The sequence below is a fragment of the Chlorocebus sabaeus genome, chromosome 24, assembly GCF_047675955.1.
Source record: "Chlorocebus sabaeus isolate Y175 chromosome 24, mChlSab1.0.hap1, whole genome shotgun sequence".
Taxonomy (NCBI): Eukaryota; Metazoa; Chordata; class Mammalia; order Primates; family Cercopithecidae; genus Chlorocebus; species Chlorocebus sabaeus.
The window spans coordinates 35220564-35229678 of record NC_132927.1 but is presented as its reverse complement, the minus strand read 5'-3'; the positions used below and the strand labels follow the sequence as shown (position 1 = coordinate 35229678).

Below are 9115 nucleotides of genomic sequence, written 5' to 3'. Positions count from 1 at the left end.
GTTCTGCAGTTTGTACTATTTAGGTCACCTTGACAATTCACCTCCCAAAATGAAACCTTTTAGTGACAAAGTAATAAATGTTTGAAGTACTAGTGTAAATAATGAATGTATTGATGCAAAAGATAATGTTATACAGTATGCTTCTTAATTGTCCTGAATGAAAAATGATTGCTCACTATTGAGTTAAGTCATTAGATTTCCCTTCCTTTTCTATTATTCTTCCCCACCCGGACACAGGCACACACTCACAAGTACATTCATATACACTCTCACACACACAACTACACACCTTGCATTCTTTGTCACTCAGACCAATAGAGAAAGACAAAGCCACTTCTCTGTGCTAACAGTAAATGCCTTTCTAAACAGAATGGAAGAAAGTCCTTTCAAAGAGTTACACACTCTCGAATCCTATTACCTACATGTTGGAGGAAAATCAGCCTTGCGCTGTTCTGAATTTTCTGCACATAGGCTTCTGTCTATGTGGAGAAGCTGGATAAGAAGAATGAGAAGCTCTGAAGTGAAGAGTCCATTGAGGTCCCCTACGAGGAGGTGAAGCCCACCATGAAGGGAGCTGGGAGAGCTCTGCGGGACCTCCATGCAACCACTGGAGGATAGCGTCCGGAGGAGAACCCCAAGCTGCTGCAGTAGGGCAGCCACCTACCATGGCTTTTCACAGGCAAAGTGCAACCTACATGTATGTAACGGAGAGAAGAGCAAAGGGTGGGAGGAAGAGCCCCAGGATAAAATCCCGGAAAGAAGTAATCTGCAGAAAAATGTTCCCTAAATGTATGAGGAATAAGAAATATAATATTTTTCTAAAAGCCTTTTTTCTAAGAATGTTGCTAGAGCATGAGTCCATGAAGAGTTTTAACTGGATTTTCTCTGACTGATTTTCCACGGATTCTAATATTTGCCAATTAAAAATGCTCCTATAAACAGAATAGAGTGGCATTTTATTCTACCATGAACCAGACTATTGGATTTTTTTTTTTTAATTCTCTTAATTACCTATTTGCGCTAAGCACATTTTTGCCTTCTGCCTTGCACATTTTGTCTAGCTGCAAGCCAGGATCTTTGCAAACCACCTCACTAACATTCATTTTCATGTTACTTATTACAAAGTACTGTAGTATAGGCCTATTGAAAATCTATTATAAACCAAAGTTAATAGTAGGTTCTGCTGATGGTTCTGCTGATGTTTGGAGACCCAGGGAAAATTGACTTAAATCTCCAGATTTCATGGCTTAGGGCAGTCCAGATTCCAGCCTTGAGATTTCCTCAAACCCCTGAAGGGCCTAACTCTTGTGATGGTCTCCTGACCTCCTGCAGCTGTAAGGCTGACTATGGCTGTTCTATAATACATATACAGGAAACTCAGGCCCTCCTTAGGCCCACCCATCCCTTAGGCAGGAGCTCATCAGCACTCTCCTCCCTACTAAAGGATTTTAGAGGGAGTTGGAGGGGGCATTTACATCTCAAAAATGCAAATAGAAAAATAGGCATTACTACTGTTAAGTGTGCCTCAGTCCCTCCACCTCCAGGGTACCATGGGTTCTTCACTCCACAATCCCAGCCTCAGGGCCCTCTACCTCATGCTTCCCTCCCCAGCCTGTCTGGAGCCCTTGCTCTCTTGGTTTTGTGCAGGGCTGCCTTGCCGTCCTTAATGGGCCATTGGAACCAGCCTCCTCCACGTCCTAGTGTCTCACCTGCCCATAGCTGTCTGTATCAATGTCGTGCACCTTCTCACAACAAAGTTACCTTGCAAAGAGGAGCTCTGGTGGCAGTCATTAAAAGGAAGAAGTTGTGTTTCCCTTATTAAAGGGAAGGAACGAAGATAGAAAATGGTAGAAAAGGAAAGGGAGCTGAGTGAAGGGAGTTTGGGCACTCCTGTTTGCCATCCCAGAGGCAGAGTAGCATGTGGTCTATACTCTCAAAGAGCCTGATCCACCAGGATGTGAAATAACTTTTCACTGAGACTCAGACCCTCAAGTCTCACTCTAACTCAGGGTGGCCAACCCAAAGCCACAACCTTGTGCTCAATGACCTGCTTTTTTTTTTTAAGTAAGAGAGGTGAGTCCTTGATTTTTTGCTCTGCCTATTTTAATCCCTGATTTTCTATGAGTGCTACACAAGCTATTTCTCTTCTAATACTGCAAACAGACCACCTTACAGTCATGCACCACATAACAACGTTTCGGTCAACAATGGACCACATAAACAACAGTGGTCCCATATGATTATAATACCATACTTTTACTGTGCTTTTTCTATGCTTAGATTTGTTTAGATACACAAATACTTACCATTGTGTCATAATTGCCTGTAGTATTCAGTACAGTAACATCCTGTACAGGTTTGTAGCCTGGGAGAAATAGGTCATGCCATATAGTCTAGGTGTGTAGGAGGCTAAACCATCTAGGTTTGTGTAAGTACGCCCTACAATAATCTCACAAGGACAAAATCACCTAATGAAGCATTTCTCAGAACACAGCCCCATCGTTAAGCAACGTATCATTCTGTTTGTCAGAATTATTTGAAGAATAATATCGAAAGTACCAGGCATTACAGAAAGGATTTATCAAGAAATGAAAAATGGTAAATATCTGTTGAAAAATGGAGAGAGAGTGCGCACAAGATGGGAATCACCTCAATGGAAGATAATGTCCTTGAAACAATAGCATCCCTGCTTCAAATAGCGAAGAATTGCTTTCTCATTTCAATTTGATGTATGCAGAGTTCCTTCTTTTCCAATGCCAAATCCTGAATGAAACATGCAATAAAAATCACTGCCTGAAACATGGTGATAGCATTTAATCCTCTGGCAACACATTAGAAAGGCTTTCAGCTTTAAACCAAGAACTGCCACACTGCAGCTTTGCTCATGAAATTATTTACTCGTGCCTTGGTTTATAAAGTTCTTTTTTATAAGCTTTCTACCAGCTAATAATGGGCTGGAGCACTTATGTTCTCAGCCTGACAGATTCCACGTTTATGAGCCTGGAAGTCCGATGCCTGGCACAGAGTTGCTGCCTGGAGGGAGTTGTGCCGTCTGGCGGAGCAGGTTTCAGTGTCAGGAAACTGCAGGGACCACTGGTTGGGACACCACTGTGACCAGAGAGATGACACACGGGGAAGCTTGGAAGGAGGAAAGTGAGATGGAGCACTCACGAGGCTTCTGGCAATTGTGGCCCAGATGTCTAGGGTGGAGAGTGCAAAAAAGAAGAGAACTCACAGGAGATGGGATAAATCTCTCTGCCAACCAAATACGAGTGATCATTGATTAGTGTCAACAACAGGGCTGACTCCTCTCTGTGAATATGAAAAAGGGTGGGGAAAGGATATTGGTTTGCTGTTCAAATTAAAAGTAAAAGCAGATGGCCGGGCGCGGTGGCTCAAGCCTGTAATCCCAGCACTTTGGGAGGCCGAGACGGGCGGATCACGAGGTCAGGAGATCGAGACCATCCTGGCTAATACGGTGAAACCCCGTCTCTACTAAAAATACAAAAAACTAGCCGGGCGAGGTGGCGGGCGCCTGTAGTCCCAGCTACTCCGGAGGCTGAGGCAGGAGAATGGCGTAAACCCGGGAGGCGGAGCTTGCAGTGAGCTGAGATCCGGCCACTGCAGTCCAGCCCGGGCTACAGAGCAAGACTCCGTCTCAAAAAAAAAAAAAAAAAAAAAAAAAAAAAAAAAAGTAAAAGCAGATTACAAAGAAAAAAAATATACTTAAGAGACAAAACTGACTTGAAGCACTTTAATATATATTTACATGCAATTTATCTCTAAGGAAAGGTAAAAAGCTACAGTGGATATAAAAACTTATTATATATCATTCTAATTGTGATTAAAGTAGGACTGATAGTTCATAATCCTGACTAGGTTAACCCTGACATTCTTACCTGGTAAATTCCTGTTGTTAAGAATTAGCATGATAGGGCTGGGCGCCGTGGCTCACGCCTGCAATCCTAGCACTTTGGAAGGGCGAGGGAGGTGGATCACGAGGTCAGGAGTTTGAGACCAGCCTGGCCAAGATGGTGAAATCCCATCTCTATTAAAAATAAAAATTAAAAAAATTAGCCGGGCGTGGTGGCAGGCACCTATAATCCCAGCTACTTGGGAGGCTAAGGCAGGAGAATGGCTTGAACCCGAGAGACTGAGGTTGCAGTGAGCCAAGATCACGCCATTGCACTCCAGCCTGGGTGACAGAGTGAGACTCTGTCTCAAAAAAAAAAAAAAAAAAAAAGGAATTATCGTGATAGCACATAACCTCTTTCTCAGCATTTATCACAGTTAAAAATTGTGTGTGTGTTTGTGTGTGTGTGTGTGTGTGTGTGTGTACTCCATGAGGACTCCATGAGGGACTAATTTTTTCCCCCTTCAGCTAGTACCTACAAAGAACCTAGCACTTCCTACTAGTAAAAGATTGTGAATGCAATACAATTAAATATATTTTTAAATGTTTTAATTCAGACTTTCCACTAAATATTGGTTACAATGCATGACAGCAGAAGGTGCAACAAATCACCAAAATAATAATAGCAACAACTTATGGGAAGGAAAAAATAGTATTCTGGTAAAATATCAACCACCATGGACAATGTTAAGATCCCTTTGCTTTTGTTAATATTAAAATGATTTTTTAAAATAGTAAATCTCAAAACTCCCTAACGGTATGGTTATATAAATGTAAATACCCTAACATATTATCCAATGAGCTATGTTTTCCCAAGAATTAAACCAGTTTTCAACTCCTTGATCTGTATTGCCAAAGAAAATATATTGCTTTTCTCTTTCTGAATCTTTCTGTGCATATAAACCACCTTTCCATCAGCGAATGCCTCCATTCTCCTTGGGTCATTTTGCTTCAGCCCACTGGCCTTTCTGCTGTTTGATCAACCTCAGCCTGGTCCCACTTCAGAGCATTTGCACTTGCTGTCCCCACTTTGCAGAGCTTGTCCCTACTCTTCATTCTGGTCCCTCCAGAAAGGCTTTTCTTGACCACTCTAATGATGTCCATGCCTACTTACTTCCTAGCACACTACCTTGTTTTATTTGCTTTCTGGCACTTATCCTCGTCTAAAATTATCTTATCTGTGGGCTCATTTGTTTGTAGACCTATTTCAGTGCTCCCTTACAAGAATACAAGGTCCTTCAGAGAAGGGAACTACATCTGCCTTGTCATGTTCACAGCCTGAGTGCCTAGCATGGTAGCTGGTATGTAGTAGGCACTCAATAAATTTTAGTGAATGAATGGATGAACAGAAAAACAGATGAGGGAGTAAATGAATCATCTTTGCTGTGTAATATCAGAACAGCTCGGTAACATATTCTTAATGGGGTGAGATAATAGCGTGTAAAGTTGGCTATTAAAAGTATCTAATGTCAACTGAGTTGTCCAGCTGTCTTGGAACTTAATACCTCAGGTTAGCATTGACAGTGTGCATGCATTTCTTTATTTGGTTCCCACAACTATCCCCTAATTACACAGGGAAAGGACGGAGGCAGGATCACTTGTGTTTTTACAGATGAAGAAACTGAGTTCAGAGAGGTTAAATTATTTTCCCAAGCCACGCATGTAACAGGCAACCAGACTAGGTCTCCAACCTAGCCTTTTATAGCTTCCCTGCTACCCCAGCCAGTGTTTGTTTTATTTCCAAACAAATCATTCATTATTTATTTATTCTTTCAATTAACCTAAATTGAGCATTTATGATTGTAAAGGACTTTCTCACGCACTATGCACACACAAAGACATGCAGACAACAATGTTTTTCTCTGGAAGAACAAAGTGCACAAATGACTCACCACCCTAAATATATTTGAGCTAAGAGTCTAATTAGCAGGAAAACCTCAATGTTACAAAGGTAGGGAACCTGTCTTGTGTAATAGTGGGATGGGCCTCCAGGAAAATGACATTGTAGCTCTCCCTGCAAAGGTGGATAGAATTTCAATAGGGGAAAAGAAGAGAGGTGACTTTCTAAGAAAAGGGAATAAAATGAAACAGGAAATGACTTGTTTTCAAAATCTAGTATGGAGTTAATTCAAGGAAGTGCTTGAATAGAAGGGTAACATTAGAGATAGACTAAAATTGATGTTAAATGACTATCGTTGTTTCTTGCCTTTAACATATCAGAATGGTTCTTTTGACCCTTGCAAAATGCTAAGGTAGTTGCCATAGAAATACAGTAGTCATATGCCATAGAGGAAGCTAGGCATCTCAGCTGGTGGCAGGGCCAAAAAAATGTATATTAATGCCTCAAGGTTCAAAATTTTCAAATTAAGAGAGGTTTATGGTCAAATTTATTAATGTTTAAAGTTTGAAATTAATGTTTACAGTTTGAAATTTTTAATATTTAAAGTTGAAATTTAATGCATTAAATGCTTGGTAAGAAATATCTACTTAAGGTAGAATATATATTTGCACCCAGAGAGGGTTAATTTAACTTTCATGAAAGTAGAAAGTTAGAAAAATATTTAAATTCGCCTGAAGAAAAAGTAATAACAAGGAATATTTCTGTGATTATCATTTAGTTAGTAAGACCTCATGGCTATACATCTAAACAGATCCATAGAGATATAGGGGCATTAATAAATGATGAGGGATTAATAGTAGTGATAATAATTATCTTAGAAACAACAGTGATGATTGTTCAGCTTCTTGAGCACCTAATACATGCCAGTTAACTTATACATATTATTTCTTTCTTTCTTTTTTTTTTTTTTTTGAGACGGAGTCTCGCTCTGTCGCCACAAAGACTTTCTAGGCTAGATAATACTATCCCATTTCATAGGTGAAAAACTGAGGCTTATAGGAATTAAGAAATTCACCAAAATCACTCCAATGGTAAATAGAGACACTGAGCTTGGATCCATATTTAACCTACCACAATTCTTTTTTGCCTACTGTGCTGTCTCTGGAATACTGTGAAGCATCTAATGGGCCTTGGTAAGGCTTTCTTTCCTTTATCTGGAGTAATGGTTCATAAATATTATAACATACAAAAAAAAGCTCAAATAATGTACCATTTACTGGATGAAACTTAAGAGTTCTAACAAAGGAATTAAAAGAAAATAATACCACTGACTTTGCCATCTGCGGGGCCATCATAGGAGCGCAGTGGGATGTGCCCCGGAGCTGCCACTTGAGGCCCTCAGGTCTCCGGAGGTGTCATGGACGAACCTAGCTCCTGCCATCCTCTTCCCCCAATTTGCCACTTCCAGCAGCTTTAGCCCATGAAGAGAATGTGAACGAGACTGAGTCAGGAGCTCCCCGGAAGCATGGAGACCGTGGTGATTGTTGCCATAGGTGTGCTGGCCACCATCTTTCTGGCTTCGTTTGCAGTCTTGATGCTAGATTGCAGGCAGCGCTACTACCAGCCCCGAGACTTCTGCGGCGCTATGATTCTAAGCCCATTATGGACCTCATTGGTGCCATGGTGACCCAGTCTGAGCCCTCTGAGTTAGAACTGGATGATGTTGTTATCACCACCCCCCACATTGAGACCATTCTGGAGAACAAAGACTGGATCAAAGATGCCTCAGGTCTCATGTCCCACTGCATTGCCATCTTGAAGATTTGTCACACTCTGACAGAGAAGCTTGTTGCCATCACAATGGGTTCTGGGGCCAAGATGAAGACTTCAGCCATTATCAGCGACATCATTGTGGTGGCCAAGTGGAACAGCCCCAGGGTGGATGATGTTGTGAAGTCGATGTACCCTCCATTGGACCCCAAGCTCCTGGATGCAGGGACGACTGCCCTGCTCCTGTCTTGTCAGTCATCTGGTGCTGGTGACAAGGAATGCCTGCCATCTGACAGAGTCCTGGACTGGATTGACCAGTGACTGTCAGCTGCTGAGGAGCATTTGAAAGTCCTTCGAGAAGCAGCCCTAGCTTTTGAGCCAGATAAAGGCCTCCCAGGCCCAGAAGGCTTCCTGCAGGAGCAGTCTGCAATTTAGCACCTACAGGCCAGTAGCTAGCCATGAAGGCCCCTGCTGCCATCCCTGGGTGGCTCAGATTAGCCTTACACTTTTTCCTGTAGAATTAGTTGTTCTCCACAGCTCAAGAGTTCAGCTGTGTGTACATAGTAAAGCAGCCGATCTCTGTCAGTTTGTGCCTCTATTGCAATTGCAAATTGTGGCTTGTGAGTGGCAGTCTAATACTACAGTTAGGGGAGATGCCATTCAGTCTGCACAGAGGAGCATTGAAAACTGGTGGACTGTCAGCTTTATTTAGCTCACCTAGTGTTTTCAAGAAAATTGAGCCACCGTCTAAGAAATCAAGAGGTTTCACATTAAAATTAGAATTTCTGGCCTCTCTCGATCAATCAGAATGTGTGGCAATTCTGATCTGCTTTTCATAAAAGGATGATCAATTGAAGCTAAATAGGGATTGCTCCTTTTGGCAAGACTTGTACTCTCTCACTTGGCCTATTTTATTTATTTGTATTCTCTGCCTGGTCCCTGAGGCATTTGAGTCTGTCCTGCCCCTTACAGGTTTGGGTTTGAAGCTGAGAACTACAAAGTTGATTATTTATCATTATGCCTGCAATTTTACCTAGCTACCACTAGGTGGATAGTAAATTTATACTTAACGTTTCCAAAGAAAGAAAGAAAAAAGAAAATAATACCATGCAATATAAAGCTTGTGCAAGTAAGCAAACAAAGATATTTTAAAAATCACTCTTAGTTGACGGGCAATTTGGTAGTCATTTATACCTGGCACTGGTATAAATGAGAAAATAGATGCCCAGTTGTGTTATGATTTAATTATTTTTATTCTACTATTATTACCACTATAAAAGCAACATAGTTTCAATTTGACTAAACCAAGATGAATAAATTACTCAATAGTCATCATTAGTAGAGAGAAAAGATCTTAAGTGATATAAATTATTAAATGCCAAGAGAGCAAGTCTGAAAAATTTAACAAGGAGTATAACTGTTTCTTCTTGAAGATTCTTCATAATAGAGAATCAAGACTATGTAATCTTCACTTCATTGCAATTAGCTTTAGGACACCTTTAAAACCTAAAATGAATATTTTGTGGGTAGTATAATTCATTTCAATAAAGCCTCCTTCATTTACATGTTATTCGGATACCAATTGGGCAGGA

The 9115-nt window shown here is 41.0% G+C and overlaps 1 pseudogene; it reads left to right on the top strand.

Moving 5' to 3' along the window:
• Positions 1 to 7278: 7278 nt before the first annotated feature.
• LOC103229092 (transmembrane protein 98 pseudogene) lies at positions 7279 to 7958 on the top strand (annotated as a pseudogene).
• The last annotated feature ends 1157 nt before the right edge of the window (positions 7959 to 9115 follow it).